The 18,849-nt window shown below is 43.6% G+C and overlaps 1 long non-coding RNA gene across 4 annotated transcripts in view; it reads left to right on the top strand.

The window, feature by feature from the left end:
• Positions 1-18,849, top strand: part of LOC143174829 (uncharacterized) — a 42,202-nt gene that overhangs the window by 22,972 nt on the left and 381 nt on the right. The window contains exons 3-5 of one of the 4 annotated variants that reach the window (XR_012999221.1): positions 17,860-17,991; positions 18,146-18,301; positions 18,583-18,678. This is a non-coding gene — a long non-coding RNA (uncharacterized LOC143174829). Of the gene's footprint in view, positions 1-17,859; positions 18,078-18,145; positions 18,772-18,849 lie in introns of all 4 variants that reach the window. The other 3 variants (XR_012999223.1, XR_012999224.1, XR_012999222.1) reach the window with 3 other exon arrangements.

Raw genomic sequence — 18,849 nt, 5'->3', positions numbered from 1 at the left:
CCCGAAAGAAGGCTGACGACCGTCGGAATCGATTCTTCCGAGAACCGGATACCGGTAGCTTGTTTCACAGATCGATGAATCATTCCCAATGACGTTCGTGCTTCTTTATTTCGATGCATCTCGCGAGCAACCAGCGTGTCGACTCTCTCAGACCTCGTACATCCGTTCCGCGTTTGTCCCGTTGGGAAATCGGTTGGCTGAGTCGAGGAACCTGCGCTTGATCGGTCGGTTTTCCTTGAATTTTCAATCGATTTCGTATGCGATATGCAAAATTGATAATGTAATTTAGTTTGAGGGTTTCGAATATTTCTTAGAAATCTGCGGAGGGTCGAAACATATCGAAAATCAGTTCCAGTGGGGTCCAAGGCGATGTCTGACCGCTTCGACATAATTTTAAATAATAATTCTAATCAAATCAACTAGATCGTACTATAAATTCTTCTTAAACACTATCTACTAGATAAATTCTACATTTTACTGCTGAAGTACGCTATAGTTTCATTTGAAATGAAGGAGATTCATTAAATTTCTATTTAATTGCCCGTTTCAAATGAACTAAATTCTCCCTAAGTTACCTGTAAACATTGCCAACAATAAAGCAGTTTCGTCGAGCACAGTCGCGAAAGAAATCGCGGGACAAAGGGTTAATTACCCATTGTCCGCCAGATTCCAGCGAATCGCGGGGAGCCACGGGTAAGATTGATCCGCGGATCTCAGTTAACGACCTCGTGGCTGCGTGCGGCTCTCTCGCCTTATCGCGGTGTTTCGACTAAATCAAACCGTCGCCGGCAATAAATTTTTCAATTGCAAGCTCCCCGCGATAACACGAACGACCCGCGGTTACGCTGTCAACACGTTTACTGCCACGGCGATCGGCGATCGCCGATGTTCCCGAGCTCCTTGAAAACAATTACGCTAAGATGTTCGACGTCAAACGAGGCTATTTACGTACGTCGTTGCAAAAGCTTCGGGAATTCGAAATTCAGTTGTTCGTATCGCTTCCATACAGATTCACGGTTTTAAGGTGAGCAAGTGCTGACGCACAATGGAGCAGGTGTTAATGTTGCAGGGGGAATCGTTGATCCGATGATCGATTATAAAGTAAAGGCAAACAAGTTAGATAGATTCTTATTATCGAAAGCAGAATTAGCTACGAAAGGCAGCAATTGAAACGCCGATCAACCGGATAACGTAGCAATTGATATAAAGTCAAGTGGACGTAGGAAACCGCAGAATTCTAGCTCCTCGTGAACGAGTGTCAAAAGATCGGCGTATAGTTTCCTTTTTTCCTATTACGTAAGCATTCGACGTATAATTTAGCCTCGTATGTTGCAAGTTTCGTGTTCTTCGAAGAGTCTTCGTCCGCGAAAGGCCAAGTCGAGCGTTGAAACCGGTCGTTTGACCGGTCACAGTGCGTTCGGTGTTAAGCAACGGAATTAAGCTGTTGCAGAACGTTAGAAAAAGCTGTTGCCGAGTTGTAAAGAACTGATTCATCGGTGATCTTCCGAAAGTTGACGCGAATGGCGGCCATAATTTAGAACTTACGACTGTAATTGCAGATCCGGGACATTGAATCGGACGCGTGCCCTTTTTATCGCGCCGGTGTCTGGCAATAGGCGATCGCCCAGGGTCCCGACCGGGTGGCGCGTGTGTCAGATTTCAGGGTCGTCGCGAAACACTGAGGCAGACGAAAACCATGCAACTCCCCGGAGAATCCGGCGGTAAATTATTTCGGTTGGACGCTAATTTTGTCGTGGTATGCGGTGGCGCACAGAAAGCGGCGCGATGGTTAACCACCGCCTCGACGGAGCGCGTCCTTCCACGCTTATCTCCTTTCTTTCGCTTCTGGCCGCCTTCTTTTCCGCCCCTTCGCCCGCCGCTTTTCGCAGGCATTTGCTCGCGTCGATTGGCTCCCTATTTTCGCTCGTTAAAGTCAATGTTCAATGCACACGTCGGCTCAGCCAGGGTCAACACCTCCCCCGAGGCTCAGAAAAGCTCGGGCTTCTGCCGACCGGCCGCACTCTACCGTGAAAAAGTCGGCCATTTTCATGGGGAGCCCGGAATAGGGGACGGGAATGTGGCCTGCCGGCGCTGAGCATCTTTTGCATGAAATTCAGAAGCGAATCCTCTATCTCAAGTGCTCAACCTTTCAACCCTGCGCTTTTTGGATGTATTTATTAACGTGTGATTCGAGAGGAATTGAATGAATCTAGGGAACAATGATACATTTCAAGCTGTCGATCTCTCCGATTTCGATTTTCAAATATCTCGTTAGTCGCGCTGGTGTATACAGAATTCATTGTAATAGTAGCAAAAGTCCGATTACCTCGGAAACTAAAGCTTTCCTGACCAAACTTGACCCATTTCAATGTTGCATGGCTCGTACTGATTTAGACACTGATTTGATTAATATTTATTGAATGAACTTATTCACTTATTCATCGCATAAACACGGAAACGTAGAACCATCGGGAATCAAGAAATATACAAGTTTTATTAAGTTCACCGGCGATTCCCGGTTAAAAGGTGAAACATTAGATCGATCCATAAGTGACGTCTCTTCTTACGAATCTCCTAACTGGAAATCACAGAACTGGCTCGACGATTTTTGTTTTAGTTTCGGTATGAATCGTTACGAAAAATGTAAGTTCCCGTTTGTCTAGGCCATTAGTCGGTCAATTAAATCGGTTAATCGAAGTACCGCTATATCACGATCGCCCATTGCCGGCGGTTTATCGTCCCCATCGATCGCATCGATTTTAGAGCGGCCGATCGCGGTCGGTTTCATTTGTCCGCCGATACGGTCGATAAGACGTACGACACGCGTCGTTTCCCGCCGCGGAATTGGCGTCCTAAAAAATTCAGGCAGCCGAGTATCGCGCAATAAAGGGGTTAATCGCGAACACGCGACGCACTGGAAAATAAATAGCAACCGTTATCTGGATCGGTACACGCCGGGCGACACGGGGAGCTTAATACGGTCGGCGGTTCGTGCGTCAGCGATAATGATCTTCGAACATCATCATCGGCCCGGCCAATCGGAGACGAAACCGAAAAGGGAACTCGCTGCGCTCGTTCAAGATGGCAAGCCGTCTCGGTGATAACCGCGACGTGCGTCAATGATGATACCGTATCTAATCTGGCTAGCCCCGTTCTTGCATTGATCGTAATCCTCGATCATCGTCGAGGAGTGTGTTTTCGTCGAGGGTCGTAGCACGGCCGAGTCCATTTGGCAGGCCAGGACCTCGATTAACCCTTTGCGGCCGAACGTCGACGTTTCGCCGAGATCAAACTGTCGTGTTTCGTCTACCGAGTTGCAAACGAACGATCGAACTACTCGAACAGCAAGAAATCGGTACATAGTGTTCCTTATTCTCTATTATTTAAGCATTCGGCGTCTAATTCGGCAGAATCTGCAAAAGGTTTCGTGTTCATAATAACACCTTAAAATCTAGGGGTGGTTTTAAGTTTTTGATCGTGGACCGTAAAACTGCTGAAACACTTTCGTCGGAGGCTTAAACATCCTCGTTGACGCAGGCGTTGATCGTCGTTTACCTAAATTTCCTCGTTTCTTCGGGAACTTATTCGTCTCTGCAACTTCGGGTTATCTCAAGGTCATCCCAAGGACAGCCCGAGCACGCTTTGTTTTCCTCTCGTAATATCAATTCGACTGCGGCTTTTTATACGTTCGTGGGATATCTGAAAGTGCAACGTTGCATGAAGTGCATGCACTGTGGAGGGCATATGCGAAACGTTCGAACTATTGTGGTTTTTTGAATATTTCATGGATAGGACGGTTCTCTGTTGAGATTCTTTTCCTTTCAATCGTATATTCCACACAATATGAATTATTGAAAATGATCGATGCCAAACGAAACTATTTTAGGTTGCCGCAAAGCTTCAGGGAATTCGAGATTCACTTGTTCGCGTTGTTTCCAGAAAGCTTCGATTTTTAGGTGGACAAATGCTGACGCACAGTGAGAGGCGCGTTAATGTTGCAGGAGAAATAACTGATCGAACAATCGATTATAAAGTAAAGGCAAACAAGTTAGATTCCTCTTATCGGAAACAGAGCTAACAACAAAAATTGAGAAACCGATTAACCGGATAACATAGGAATTTATATGAAGTTAAATGAACGTAGAGAAACCCCGAATTTCGAATCAAACTTTGAAACTAATGGAAAATTATTCGGTTATATATTTCTTTCTCTGTCGATTGTATATTTGATGTTCATTGCATTTTTTGTATATTGTTATACATTTCTCCGTTGGTTCGTTTCTTTTTTATTCCTCGATTCTCCTTCAACCCCGCGGATCGAATGGAAAAGGGACGAAGAACGAGACCTTCGGTGCGCCGCGAGACCTTGGATTCGGAACCTGACTCAACGCGGCGGACATTCGATATCGAGGTTAAGCGTTTCTCTCTTCGAGTCGGGGGAGGCGAGAAAAAACGAACAGTTTGTTTCTCTTAGCGAAAATCGCGAGGGCGACGAGAGAGATTCCGCGCATACCGGCGACGAGTTCATAAATCCGAGTTTCTTCGGGTCCCGTTCGATGCTCTCTACGATTCTAATCAGCCGAAGTCGCTCGGGTTCTCGAACATTTCCTTTTTTCTGTTTGGCAACTGTCCAGTCCAGTTGTTCTTTCGATTAATGTCGTTCGCGTTAAATGAATGGTCATGGGCGGTATCGTTGCGTACGTGCATAACACAAATGCATTTCTTTCGAGAGCGAGGGTTTCGATGATCATAAGTATTCATCAAGGAAATACTCTCCGATGCAAAGGCAAAGAAACAGAGAGAGGAAAGTTATCGAATAATACAGAAATAGAAACGAAAGAAAGGAAAGTTAATGCTACAGATATTATCATCGAAATTCATTGGTTTTTTTAAATTTACTCTTCAAATTGAATTCAAACTTTCTTGTGTCCGTTCGATATTTTATTTAGATTCGCGTTCAATTGACTACAACCGAGCGTTTAATATAATTAATTCTCATAAAAATTGAATAGGTTTTTTGGTATTCGTCTCAGTATCCAAGCGAAACTGTATTTTTAAAATCATCTCGGATATTTAACGCGTGCAAGACACCGGTAATTACGAAATAAGAAAACCGAGGACCCGCCATTTTGTCGGGCGCGGTAGTTCCAGTGTCAACGCGGCTGCTAGCCGGTTCTCGGGAATGAAGAGTGGCTGAAAATCTTTTTCGTTAGCCAGTTAGGAACATCCGGTCATGCCACGACGTACGCTGAAACTCTATAAACCGCCGAAGAGTATTTTTGTCCGTGGATATTATCGATTGCATATACCCCTGATTCGTTCTCTCTTTCTCTCTCTGGCTCGCGCGCGCGCGCGCGCGCTTACTACGCCACGATAGATTCGTCTCTTTGTTTTTCCACCTATGAGTGGCTTCGTCATAAGAATCCCGAAGCAATAGATAAAACGTGTGCGTCGTTTCCCGTTTACAAACACACAACCGTCGACGCGTAAATCAGCTCCGAGTTCCCGAACCAATACGACCCGCTGATATTCCGTCTGTTTTCAGTAAACGACATCGTATATTACACTTCCGAGTCTTGGAACTGTCGGTCTGTAACACTAGATTTATGAAATCGTCAATTTAACCGATACCGTGCTCCACAGAGATAATTGCGAGAAGGTTTCTGGCGATTTTAATCGGCGCGATCCTACGAACACGTGCTCTATTTCTATCGGCATTTTATCAGAAATTTTTCAACATTTCCGCCGAAAATACTTTCAAGTGCGGCGGACTAAATATACGCGAGTGCGAAATAATATCCCCCTTCGACCGGCGCGAGCTGAATAATAGTTATCATCGATCAGATTCGGTTTAAAGTTTTCAGCGCGAGACCGACCCGGCATTAGCGGCCGAGGGGTTAATCCGTGAAAATTTTACTTGTCTTCGGCGATCGATCGAACCGTCTCGGGACACGTTCAACCCAGGAAAGAACTCTCGATCGATTCCGCGCGCAGAATCACCCGGAATATTTCTTCGCCTGAGATCCGAGTCGATTCCGCTGCGATTTTGCGCACCGAAATATGTATTTTATATTTCAGACCTAATCATTCTGGATGAAATTCTGGAAAAATTGATTATTACCGCTCGATATATTGTTCCTCGATATGCAGTTGGCCAACAAATGTCTCGTTCCTCTCTTCAATGCACCAATTATATCATAAAGCACGAATAACTAACGCAAACAGCTGTCTGTAGCGAAATCCGATACAAAGCTTCCGGTTAAAATATGCAAGCCACGGTTCAATAAACTCGAATTCAACGCGTCGATCGGAATCGACGTAAACATTTACGAGACAATCCTCGTAAAATTCAATAAACGTCCAATTAACGCATCCCCTGAAGTGCTCAACGAATGATTTTATTGAAAAAATCTAAAATACAAGCCACTAAGAGGTTCATCTAACACCTACGTGAATGCTAAACTATCCGCAATGCTTGCTCGAAATCAAAATATCCTAACTTTCCGCATTTCAAAGTGCACGTCAGGTGCCAGAAGAGCAACCACTGCTTGTCTCAGTTTCAATAAAACTGTCTCAGCCATACGCAACTCCAACGATACGCGCTGATTCGCGTGAAACTCGACGATCCTTCAAACGAGAACTCTCTCGAAAAGGTTTCATTGGCAGGCCAATGGAATTTTCGAAAGACCGAGAAGATTCCCTTCGACGGTGGTTCGACACGTGATAGTCGAAAGTACCCGCGGCGCAGCTTCGCTCGGCGAGCTAGAGAGCCGCTGCATCCCGCTATTATTTAAACTATTTATAGTGCGTGATGCTACGAAATACCAGCGCGCCGAGGAACCTCGATCAATCGCGAAAGAAGTCTTCCGACGCGGGTCCCCCGGCGAATTCCTTCGAAATAAACGGCGGATTGACGCCGGGCGTAACTCTTGTTTACCGCGCGAGGCGGAAAACGGCCGGAGATTTACGAGGGACGCGAGATCTCCGCCGGACACGCGATAGGAACGACAGAAATTTCCCAAGGATCGGCCGAAGTTTTCCTGTTGGCCCGCGCGTGCATAATCTGTACGTGTAATCCGGCGAGTGACGCGCGAAGCGAGCGATACAATTGGGCGAATGAAAGTAGGCGACTGCGAACAATAAGCCGCGATGCGGCCAAGAATAAGATTCTCTATTCACCGTGACGCATTGCAGTGAATCACGATCGAGACACGTCACCGCCGCTCACCGTGTCGGATCCACGAACTTTGCGCCCGCGGCGCGATGGCTCCTCGATTCGGGCTTTTCCGATGTCTAACCCCGTGCACTCGGAAGCCTTCCACTGGAGCCGTTCAGCATTTTTTAATCAGTTACACGCGACACTCCTTGAAACGAACTGAACGAGAGGACGCGTATAAGTTAAGAACCAAAGTTATTACTTCAATATTTCACGTATTTGTAGATCACACGAAGCTTGACCCTTAGCACTCCAGATGGTTTTGTAACCTACCAGCAACTGCAACTAATTTTTATGGTATCTTTAGTGAAAATGAAAAATGCTATAACATACCTTCGATCTTTTAATAAAAATCCAATAATTTTAGGGTAGTTTCTTTGATTCACTAAAGTATTTATTATTATAACTGGTGCAATATTGGAGCCTACAGAGTTCAAAGGGTTAATATTCCGTGTAACACTTTACACTTTCGGTAGATCGAATCGAATGGTGACAGAGTCACCTCTCGATTGCAAAGGTTAACCCCTTGCCTTGCAGTATCGTGTCAGACACGAAGATTTCTAACATTTAGTCAACATAAATGTCATTGAGTTGCGTTAAGTTTAAACGAAAGATCACTGTTCTTGTTAGCAATTTGTATGGTTTATATACATTGACTGTTAATCTTTAACGAACTATTCAACGACTGCCCGTAGACAATGCGTTAACACGAACCCCAGTCCTCCAACTGTGCAGTCAACGCTGACCTTAGACCTTGGACGAGTTCAAGCGCAATCCGTTCCGAAAGTCCCCAATTGTTAACCAGTTACATTTCGCGTCTCTTTCCAGGAGATTACTTGCGCCCACGTTTACTCTAAAGGTTAAAGACTGATGTCGGACAAATGATATTTAATTTACGCCAAAATGAATAAGTCACGATTAGAAGTTGTAGAAACAAGTAAGACTTCACTGAAAATAAGACAAACCTAAATGTGATTTATTTATTTCTCATACAATCGAAACATCAGTACCATCGATCTTTAACCTTTAGAATAACAGTAAACACAGAGTAAGGATCAAGTTCTTTTTCCGCTGAATTATCAACGATAAAACAATGTCGTCGAGCGCAGTTACGGAAGAAATCACAGGACAAAGGGTTAACCGGCCGAAACCGAAGTTCCGGGCGCCGCCATTTTTACGGGAAGGTTGCGCAGCGTCCGAGGCGTGTTTTTTCACCGTGGAACCGGTGAATCAACCGCGGCGATACCCTGAAATTCAGCGGAATTCCGAATATTTTTCATTGTTCCGCGGGAACGAGGAGGAAGCCGTAAAACAACCGGCCGTAAACTTGTCTGGGGTCGATGAAAACTCTCTCTTTTAGCGCCGGGCCGGGCCGCGTGTCCCGCGTGCTCGCGTATTCGCTTATCCGCGGGGCTTTAAAAGCTTTCCGCTTTAAGCATCGATCTTAATAGCGGACGCGGCCGTTCAATGGTACCTACCCGCTCGCTGTTTCGGCGTTCCGCTCGGCGGAATTGTAAATCTTGTAAACCGCCCACTTCGTCCGGCGAGCTGCTCTCGAAAAGTGGCGTGGGAACGTTTCGAATTTTTCCTAACCCACCGCCCCCGTATCCTGCATCGAACGGCGCGTCGCTCGTTGCTGACGCTTGCTTGCGGGCGTCTTTCTCGGAATCATTTCCGGTCGGGAGGAAAATCAAAGAACACATCCGCGGCGGGGTGCGGGGAGTATTCCTGTTTATTGGGTTTGAAGGATTCGCGTACGTTATAATGTACGGTGTTCTCATTTGATTATTATCGTTATTATTATTCTCATTATTAGTATTTTTTTTTATACTGTAATTTACATAGTTTTACCATTTTCGGGGTGCGAGGTATTTCTGTTTGTTAGGGTTGAAGATTTCGACATTTCGACGAGATGAAAGTTTCATATTTGTACGACTAAGACGTTAATAAATGATTCAATTACTCGAATAGAAAGAGATCAGCACGTAGTTTCCTATTTTTCTATTGTTCGAGTAATTGATGTATAATTTAGCTTCATCTGTCGACGGTTTTGTATATTTCAGAGAATCCGCAAAGGGTTAACCCTTTGCACTCGAGAGGTGACTCTCACTCACCACATGATTTCGTACAGTGAAACTATAAAATTTAATATTTAATATTATACTTCGCATAATGCGTCAATCCGAGAAATATTGAACTAAAATAGCTTTGTTCCTCAATGTACGTGTGATATCTCTTCGAGTTAGTTTCACAAAGTATCGTCTTTATCTCGTCAGAAAATGTTAAAATATCTCTAGTGAAAAACTTCCGAGTGCAAGGGGTTAATGCAAAATGGTAATTGAACAAATATCAATAAAAGCTGCTAATGGCGATTCGACTGAAGTGGCAATTGCATATTGCCATTTTACTCGACGTTACGTCATCACTGGAGGTCCATCGAACGACGGTCCTCTGTCTCGAGGCGAGCGAGCAGAGTTCGATAGAAAACGTCAGGGCTGAAGGGGTTGATTTCCGCGATACGACCAGCCGGCGGCGTCCGCGGCTCGCGTAGCAGAAGAATCGGCGGAACAACACGGAGCGGAAGGGAGAGAGAGAGAGAGAGAGAGAGAGAGAGAGGCTGTAGCGGCGCGAAGCGAGATTACACGAACGAGAGAGGATGAGAGGTCTGATCTCAACGCCAAAATGGCGGTGGCTCGCGGGGTTGGAGATGGCACGTGTTTGACAGCCTGGCCCAATGGCGTAACAATCAATTTATACCGTTTACACTGGCGGATCCTCCGCGCGTTCCGCTCGTGGCCTAATTTACGGGCAGAGGAAGCCGGAGAATTTTCTGGACCGACGGCCTGGCCTTCCGCTGCCGAACGATCGTGTCGTGAACCGACAGCGAAAGGACAGAGTCAAAAATCCGTGATTCTCCTGTTGAGCCACGGTTTTCATTCGTATCAATACGACTCGTTGATGTTTTTCAAATAAATACCACCGGAGATCGTTTACAAAGGAGTATAAAGTAACTATTAACACTAGAACTACCGAGCATTTAATACGATTAATATGCAATTCCTATAAAAATTGTAACAATAGATTATTCTCAGTTTCTTCAGACATTCACTGTAGTACTCAAGTGGAACTATTTATTTTCAAAATCATTTCGAATATTCGATGCTTCGAAGATATCAATAATTGCTAAACAAAAAGATCGAAACCAGTCATTTTGACTGCTACGTAGTTCTAGTGTTAATTTCTTCATAGAAATTCGAAGATTCACTCGTGCTTCGGTTCGAGTATCACGAAATTGACTCGTCTAAGAGCTCCTCGAAAGAATATCCGTGTTCTCGATAATTACGCAATTGGGAATGAACGTACGGATTCATCGAGTGGAAATAATTATAACAATGTCCACTAGCTCGATTGCGCCGAAGAATTTCGGTATTGCATTTGCACGAGGAGAAGCTATTGGAAAATTTCTTATCGCCGCTTTCTGAGCCCTACGCCTCTGACGCTCGGCCACCCCGCCTACCACCCCGAATACACCCCTAATGACGTCATAGGACAGTGGCGCCAACAACCCTGCACTGACGTCAGCTCGGAATATTGGGCAACCGAGTTACCTTTGTACCATGAATTCCAGAGTTTCCTGTCTCGTCCCGCGCGCACCGGAATAAAAAAGACACGCGGAGCAACGGGCAAATATTATTTCAGGATCTCGCGTTCCCTTCTGCGCTAGCGCGTCGCCGACGGACATTTCGCTGGTAATCATGCTCACCGATCGTCCTGATTTCACCCAAGTGTTTTCAGGTTACTCGTGCGAACTTGAATATCGTCGCGTTGAAAATGACCGTCAAGCTCAGCGATCCTATACTTTCTTCTTTAACCCCTTGGCGTATAACTACGAGTGAGACTCGCGATGAAGATTTTCAATATGATTCAACAAATATATGTATTACTCGGTGCATTCGAATTCAAAATAAATATTATTCCTCTGTGATCGACTGTTATACTTAAAAGGAAATATAGGCTTTTCTCTTTTTCCAATAGATTATTAATGGCAAAGTAGCCGTGTCGGTCAGAGTTGAGAAAGAAATCATAGGCAAAGGGGTTAACCCATTGGCGTATTTACTTTCGTTATTAAGCTCGTGTAATATTTTACTATCGATAATTCGTAAGAAATACAAGAAAATTTTCCATTCTACTTCAAATGGAAATTTCATTTGAAGATAATAGCAATTGATATTAAGAGAATAGCAATCATTGATAATAGCAAAATAGTTGTTTGCTTTGATCCGTGGGTGACAACATTGATTCTTGTTAAATTAATTTAGAAATCTTCGTCACGAGTCTCACTCGAGGGGTTAACACGTTGAATGCCAATGCTAATTAACGTTCATTCGATTAGACGGTGATCGAAAACATTTCTGTGTTATAAATAACGTTCTAATGCGGTGACGTTCGGCTGGATCAACGTGCAGTAATGATTGCGATTCAAACAAATGATTTAATATTATATTCCCTTCGTTCTGTATAATTAATTTTGTGCGTTAAATATTCTCAAATTATTCATTCGAGATTCACGTGAACCTCGAAATCATTGTTTGCGTTGAAAAACCGTTGTTAAACGGATGATTTTTGAAATGATTATTGCGTTAATTTTAGTCCTTAATGGTCTTTAAATGGGGCGTCGAGGCATGACGTTTGCTCGACGTGGGAAGGGTAAGGTCTTGCGTAGACGTTCTACGACGCGTACGCTGCGTATACACAGGGTGGTCCTAAATTGAATATAATAACCACCACAGACAACGATACAGAATCATGTACCACAAGGATGAATGAAATAGAATAACATCTTCGGTTCAATGTCGAAGAATATAAGGAAACGGTTTGAAGTACGAGAAAGGATCGAGATCAAACAAATTCTACTAATTGAAAACGAGTAATTCGTGAATCGCTGTTCGCATGGCAGAGCAAAGGACCGCGGCATCCAGTGTCCTTTTCCGTTACACGAGTATCGATTAGCCGGGCAGCAAGTGCAATGACTGCGTCCTACGGTGCAAAATGACAAAACGTGACGCAATTTGGCACAAGACGAAGTCCTATGGTGTCGAGTCCGGTGACCCATCGTCCACCGCGAATCCACGCTGCGCATCGTCGTTCTTTCACTCTCCCATGTGAATTTCGCCGATCTGCAGGCGAATAAATCATTTGCAGCCCTTCGAGCAGTCTGAACAAATTCGAACACGAACGCCACAGAGGTTGCAGTTGAACGTAAATAAATGATAAACAATTTAACCCACAGCAGTGAATCAAATATTCTAATAATAGTTCTAAATTTATTTGCTAAGCGTATGCCTTAAGACGTTGACTGCCAAATAAACACTCATCGGAATACCTATGCGGTGAAAATAATTTTCTTAATAAAGTAAACTGAAAGGTCAAGATTCTTTGTAACGACTGCTCCCTTGTTCCTCTTATATCTCATACGTGCAACAAAATTCGGTTCGTCGAAGCGTCACCGAGAAAATGAATGTTTGAGTTTATGTAAAAAATGGTGTCATGAATTCGTGTGACGTGGCAAAGTGTTAAGATGGCTACGGAAGGTCTTGGTTATAATTTTTGCTTATAAATTTCAAATGAAATTCAATGAAGCAACTTGGATACAATACTCTCGCGAATTTCGCGTGGTTCGCTCGGCGAAATCGCGCGGCGTTCGACGTGGTTGACCCCTTTCGCCAAGGTCAGCACGAATTTTCCGGCCATTCGGTTGCGCCGTTTCCCATCGAACCGAAGACGCGGAGTCGCGTTCCGCTGCGGTTGTCGCGACACCCTGTACATCGCGCCTTTATCGAGCCGCCGGCGTGAAGCGATGCCTTCGTCATCGATTCACCATGACGACGGCAATGACGAATCCCCCTCGTCATTCGTTACCTGAGTTTCAGCTGTGATTACCTCCCGCGCACCGGCCGGCCGAGCCGGACCGGTTTATTTTTGCGCCTTGAGCGATAACCAACCTCCTATCGATACACCCCGCGAAACGGACCTTTCGCCCCGACCCGCGGGAGCGCCGCTCGGATTTTCCTCTCCGCCCGTCAGAACTTTCCGTTAGGATTAAGACAGAGCTCGCCGCGGTATTGACGTAATTCGATTGCGCGCCGGCGACGCCGGGTTATTCTCTGTGATCGATCATCGCCGGCGATTTAACCCTTTGCGGACGAAGCTTCTTTGAAACGTACAAAACCGTCAACAGATGAAGCTGCATTATACATTGATTGCTTAAATAACAGCGACAACAGAAACTAGACGCTAATCTCTTGCTGTCCGAGTAATTAGATCTGTCAATTTGATATTGAATTCCTTCAGTATTCATACTCGGAAGTTTTTCACTAGAAATATTTCATTTTCCCAGAAGATAAAACCGATATTTTGTGGAACTCGAGATATCACGCGCACCGAGGAACAAAGCCATTCTCTTTCAATATCTCTCAAATTCCTGTATTATACTTGGTATAGTAGCAAATATCAAATTCTATAGCTTCACCGTATGACGCAGCAGTTAATCTTCAATCGGTTTAGGGGTTGCTCAATCCTGGATCAAAGGGACGCAAGTTCTGTCGCAAGATTCGAGGTATTACCGAGAATAGAAACCGGATAACCGGATATAGAATGTTTAACCCTTCGCACTCGGAAGTTCTTCGCCAAAAATATTCTACTAATTTTCTGAGGCAAAGACACTTCGCGAAACTCGACGAAAAGTCACGCGTACAGGAACAAAGCTGTTTGTGTGATACTGAATACGAAACTGTATAGTCTCACCGTATGACGTAGCAGTTAATCTTCAATCGGTTTAGATATTGCTCAATCCCGGATCAAAGGAACGCAGCCGACGCGGCGCGTCTCATTCGGCGGGCTGTTATCGAGAATAGAAGCCGGATAACTATGGAAACGTATTAACGATTTCGGCGAATCGGAATCGTAACCGTGCACAGAGAGAAATGTACGACAGCACTTCCACCTTCGCCTCGCGGGAGATGAATTGGACGATGGTTAAATTTAATCGCGGCTCCACGTCCCGCGGCTTTACATTGATAAGAATAGCTTCATTCAAGTCGAAAGCTGCCACGGTTTTCGAGAGCCGCGGAATTATTCCTTATTTCCTGTTTATTTTTCGTTCCTCCGCCCGCCGCGTTTCCACTTGTTTCATTTCGGCCCGGTTAAACCGGGAGGAAGTTCGATACTAAAACTGTCAGACCGATTAAATAAATGAATCCCCCCCGAGAAGTCTCCGGCGAATAGAGTTTTATAACGGGCCACCGGCTTTTTTATGCATTCGCCGCTTGTAAAGATGTCCGAAATACTATCGCGAGACGGGCTTTCGGAGGATTTAGACTGTCGTACGTTCCTTTGACCTCTGGGCAACCCGTACGTCTTCGACGAACATCTGCGTCGTCTCGGAAATCAGTGCGGTTCGGATGATCTTTGGATATTTTATGGTTTTTCTAAATTTTCATGGAATGAGTAATATTCCTTTTAGGCGGCCAAGGATTTACTCGTTTCTTTTTCTATGTGCGTCGCTCGGAAATCAGTGCGGTTCAGATGATTTCTGGATATTTTATGGTTTTTCTAAATTTTAGTGGAATTAATAATATTCCTGTTAGGCGTTCAAGGATTTACTCGTTTTTTCTAGGTCGGAAAGCTGTGAAGTACGCGATAGGATTGAAATGATAATATTTTAACCCTTTGCACTCGAGAGGTGACTCACCATTTAATTTGATATAATAAAATTACAGTGTTGCATATAATATTAAGTTTCGTATGATGCAGCAATATGTGAAACATTTATATAAAATAGCTTTGTTCCTTAATTTACGCGAATATTAGTTAATTCTAGTGGAAAGCTTTCGAGTGCAAGGGTTAAATCGAGGTAAAGAAAAATGCATACGTTTAATATCACAGCTGGTTTATTTTCAAATTTCACATATCGGTATGCCCTGAACAAATACTCGTCCGTGTTTCGTCAATCGGACGGATACTGGATTTTTTAAACATTATTTAGCAACTGTTCAATTTTGATCTGTGCAATCATGCGAATACGCATTGGAATATTCTAATTCTGAAACTAGTTTCCGCGATCTATATAAACAAGCACATAGTTTTCTATGACCAATACAATAACATTAAAGTAAACATCCATAAATAATATTAACATTGAACATTAAACGTCAGTGTTGCTACATCAAATCAAGCGACCGAGTGACATTCTAATTCTGAAACTAGTTTCCGCGATCATTATAAACGAACACGTAGTTTTCTATGACCAATACAATGAACAGTAAACATCCATAAATAATATTAACATTAAAACGAAACGTCAGTGTTGCATCAAATCAAGCGACGACCGAGTAATCTAATTTTGAAGCTAGAATTTCGCGATATTTCTAAACGAACACGTAGTTTTCTAGAACCATAACAACAAACAGTAAAGTAAACATCCATAAATAATATTAACATTAAACTGAAACGTCAGAGTGTTGCCACACAGAATGAAGCGACGACTAAGATTGATTTCCCGAGTGCAGATGGTCAAACGGTTCCCAAAAAGGTCCATCGTTGGAAAGAAAATGATTGGCCCGCGTCTCGAAGGCAGATGCGTCGCCATTATGAATCAACCGGCGAACGGATACGGGGCCCGGGAAACCAATAAGTCACCGTTTCCAATTAAAGGCTACGTGTCCCGGGGCGCGTTTGAACGTGCACCGTCGAAATCGTAGCTCGTACGTCCGACCACGTAACAAGCGATTCATTGTCACCAAATTGTACCGCTTTATCCGCGCGTATTCATTCGCGCGATTCAACGAACTCGAACGAATGGGCTGTCATAAAAGTGGCAACGCTCCAGAAACGTCATCGCAATTAACTGCCATACGGGACTGTCCAAAGCGGACCGTTAACCGACGCGTCCGTAAATACTGACTTCTGATACCTGAAAATAACTCGATCGAACAACTATACTTAGCGTTGTTAACTTCGTAATGTTCCGACGACTTTGTCAATCGTTTAGCGACAGCTTGGTATGTACTGTCAACTTTAGTGCTCCGGATGGTTTTGTAATTAGCAACTGCAACTTATTTTTATAATATTCTTTGACTTCCCTTCATAGTACAAAATTTGGATGCGTGGAGAATTGAATAATTTTAGGGTAGTTCAGACAAAAGGTTGCAAGGTATAGAGCTTAACCCTTCGCACTCGAGAATATTTTTTATGAAAAATACTCATTATTTTCTGACTAAATATTAACGATATTTCTCGCAACTAACACAATTCATTATCCTCTATAAATTAAGAGACAGAACTATTTTACTTCGATGTTTTACGTGTTGATACATTCCACAAGATTTAATATTGATTTGAAAATTTTATAAGTTTGCTGCGTCGAATCAGGCATAGGCTTAATATATAGTAATTATAGTTTTTCACAATACAGGGATATTATGTAGTGTTTCCAACTGACAATGGATACTTTGATTCCGACGTTATAGAAACAGGAACGGAAGTTTCCCAGAAAATGTTTGTTTCCCAGATGAAAATTAGTAATCATAGTAATTATAGTAATTATAGTTTTCTTCACAATACAGGGATATTATGTAGTGTTTCCAAATGACAATGGATACTTTGACTCCGACGTTATAGAAACAGGAACGGAAGTTTTCCAGAAAATGCATATTTCCCGGATGAAAATTATTTTGTTAACAGCGACCGCTTTGCGACGCGTTGGTAACCTTCAATTTTCGTTCGGCGAGTAATCGAATCTCGAGGTCTCGTCGACGCGACGCGTCGCTCAATATGAATCAGCCTGTGCATACTGTCGTGCTTACGTCCGTATCCCGCTTTCTCGGCGATTCATTGTCGGCGATATGCGCGCCGTCCTCGCGGACGCGGATCCCTCTTTTTATTGTCGCGACGATGACGTCAATTCTCTCTAATCTTGGCGCTCATTTCTGAAAATCACGATAGTGCCGACAGGCCAACAAGCGACACGGGCTGACGGACGTTTAGAACGATCATCGGTTTCCTGATTACGACCCTCGTGCCTCTTACAAAATGATTTCGCCTTGCAGCTCCGCTGCTTTTCGTTTTAACCCCTTGCACTCGAGAGGCGACTCTCAGTCACCACTTGATTTCACTTGCAAAATGAAATTTCTTTCTGTCGCCGTTTGATTTGACCCATGGAAATGACAACAAGAAAATCGAAACCAGTCATTTCGACTGGTAGTTCTAGTGTTAAACAAGCAGCTATTTTTATCAGTTTAATCCACTGTTATCCTACTGCTTCGAGAAGCTAACTTGAATTCCTGAATTCATTTATATTACAAGCCAATATAATAATCGACGAAAGAATATCTACTAAATTATCATTCAGTTCGTCGAACTCCATTAAAAATCTTCAACATGATATTACATAAGCATGATTACCTTGCAATTAACAATTCCCTAGAAGAAGAAGAGGCAATTAAGGCGATTAACAGAAAAAATAATACTTCGCTCGAACTCGGAGGAGTCACGTAACATTTATGTTTGTCGAATTCCGTTGAAAATCCTCGGAGTTCGCGGCGACGTTACAAGGCAATAGGTTAATTGCTCGGCTTTGATTGCAGGTGATCGCGGAGTGACGTGCAAACACAATGATCCTCGACGATTACGGTGCGTTCTCCTTTCTTCGGGAAGATTCGTTTCAAGGGGACGCGGCGCGCCGATCGAAGAAGCCCGAGCCGCTGTGCGCTGCGAACGTAAGCCGTTCATTGATGCTTTTGTTATCGATTCGCATGGTTGCTGTATTAACGACCGATGTTACGTAACGGAAGCCAAGGTCGAGGTTCGCGACCGTTGTCTTCGGAGACAAAGGATACACGAGATTCTAACGCGCGGCGATTTCTCTTTCAGACTTATCCGTTCGCCGCTGGAATGCTGATTGCTCGACCCTTTGCGGAGGAACGTCGACATTTTCGGATGAAAACTATATGAAGCTGGATGAAACTGGATGAAACTGGATAAAACCACGTATGAAACTAATTCAACTGGACAAAACCATAGAATACTGTATGGAGTTTTCATACTTCGAATACTGAGTCGAAAACGAATGAGTTACTCGGATAGCAAGAGATCAGTTCCCTTTTTTTCTGTTGTTTAAACATTCGATAATTTAGCTTCATACGTTGCAAGCTTTCAGTACTTTAAAGATTGTTTTTTGTACACAAAACCTTTCGCAGATTCTGCTAAATTAAACGCTGAATACTTAAATCATAGGGAATAAGGAAACTGTGTACTGATTTCTTGCTGTTCGAATAGTTAAATCATTTGTTTGCAACTTGGTATTTCAGACATGGGAGTTTGATCTCAGCAGAATGCCGACATTCGTCCGCAAAGGGTTAAATTGATCTTGCATCCCTCATTGACCCCTTGCCATACAGTAATAGGTGAGATTTCAAGACTTCTAACTGTTGATTTTTATAACAGAATAATGAGTTGGTTTTGATTTAACTGAGAACGTCAATGTTCAACGGATCATAGTAAGAAACCATTTTGCTACCACTAATTTATCATCTTTAAACACTTGGAACGTCACACGAGCTCAGCAGTGAAAGTGA

The sequence above is a fragment of the Nomia melanderi genome, chromosome 8 (assembly GCF_051020985.1).
Source record: "Nomia melanderi isolate GNS246 chromosome 8, iyNomMela1, whole genome shotgun sequence".
Taxonomy (NCBI): Eukaryota; Metazoa; Arthropoda; class Insecta; order Hymenoptera; family Halictidae; genus Nomia; species Nomia melanderi.
Note: the sequence above shows the minus strand (reverse complement) of the source record. Positions and strands in the feature narration are given on the sequence as shown.